Raw genomic sequence first — 1,243 nt, 5'->3', positions numbered from 1 at the left:
ATTTTTGGAGGAATCTGCATACTGTTTTCCACAGAGTCAGCACCAGTTTGCATTCCCACCAGTACTGCAGGAGTGTTCCCTTTTCTCCACATCCTCACCAGCACTTATTCTGTGTTGTTTTGTTGATGAGCGCCATTCTGACTGGTGTGAGGTGTTAACTCCTTGTGGTTTTAATTTGCATTTCTCTAATAATTAGTGATGTTGAGCATTTTTTCCTATATCTATTAGCCATCTGTATGTCCTCTTTGAAGAAGTGTCTATTCATTTCTTTTGCCCATTTTCTGATTGGAATGTTTGTCTTCCTGGTGTTGAGATTTATAAGTTCTTTATAAATTTTGGTTATTAACTCCTTATCAGACGTATTGTCAAATATGTTCTCTCAATGTATAGTTTGTCTTTTTATTCTGTTCTTGTTGTCTTTGGCTTTGGAAAAGCTTTTTAGTTTGACATAGTCCCATTTGTTTATTCTGTCTTTTTTTTTTTTTTTTTTCTGAAGCTAGAAACGGGGATAGACAGTCACACAGACAACCACATGCACCCGACCGGGATCCACCCGGCACGCCCAACAGGGTTGACGCTCTGCCCACCAGGGGGCAATGCTCTGCCCCTCTGGAGCATCGCTCTGTTGCGACCAGAGCCACTCTAGCGCCTGGGGCAGAGGCCAAGGAGCCATCCCTAGCGCCCGGGCCATCTTTGCTCCAATGGAGCCTCGCTGCGGGAGGGGAAGAGAGAGACAGAGAGGAAGGAGAGGGGGAGGGGTGGAGAAGCAAATGGGCGCTTCTCCTGTGTGCCCTGGCCGGGAATCGAACCCAGGACTTCTGCATGCAAGGCCGACTCTCTACCACTGAGCCAACCGGCCAGGGCCTTATTCTGTCTTTTATTTCACTTGCCCATGGAGATAAATCAGCAAATATATCGCTGCTACAGATATCAGAGAGCTTATTGCCTGTTTTCTTCTAAGATGCTTATGGTTTCATGGCTTACATTGAAATCTTTTATTCATTTTAAGTTTATTTCTGTGAATGATGTAAGTTGGTGGTCTAGTTTCATTCTTTTGCGGGTAGCTGTCCAATTTTCCCAACACCATTTATTAAAGAGGCTCTCTTTACTCCATTGTATGCTCTTACCTCCTTTGTCAAATTTCAGTTGTCCATGGAGCTGTGGGTTTATTTCTGGGTTCTCTGTTCTGTTCCGTTGATCTATATTCCTGTTCTTATGCCAGTACCTGGCTGTTTTGAGTACA

At 44.1% G+C, this 1,243-nt stretch overlaps 1 non-coding gene across 1 annotated transcript; it reads right to left on the bottom strand.

Moving 5' to 3' along the window:
* Positions 1-788: 788 nt before the first annotated feature.
* Positions 789-864, bottom strand: TRNAA-UGC (transfer RNA alanine (anticodon UGC)). The gene has a single exon. It is a non-coding gene; the product is annotated as a tRNA-Ala (tRNA).
* Positions 865-1,243: the final 379 nt, after the last annotated feature.

The sequence above is a fragment of the Saccopteryx leptura genome, chromosome 3 (assembly GCF_036850995.1).
Source record: "Saccopteryx leptura isolate mSacLep1 chromosome 3, mSacLep1_pri_phased_curated, whole genome shotgun sequence".
Lineage (NCBI taxonomy): Eukaryota > Metazoa > Chordata > Mammalia > Chiroptera > Emballonuridae > Saccopteryx > Saccopteryx leptura.
Note: the sequence above shows the minus strand (reverse complement) of the source record. Positions and strands in the feature narration are given on the sequence as shown.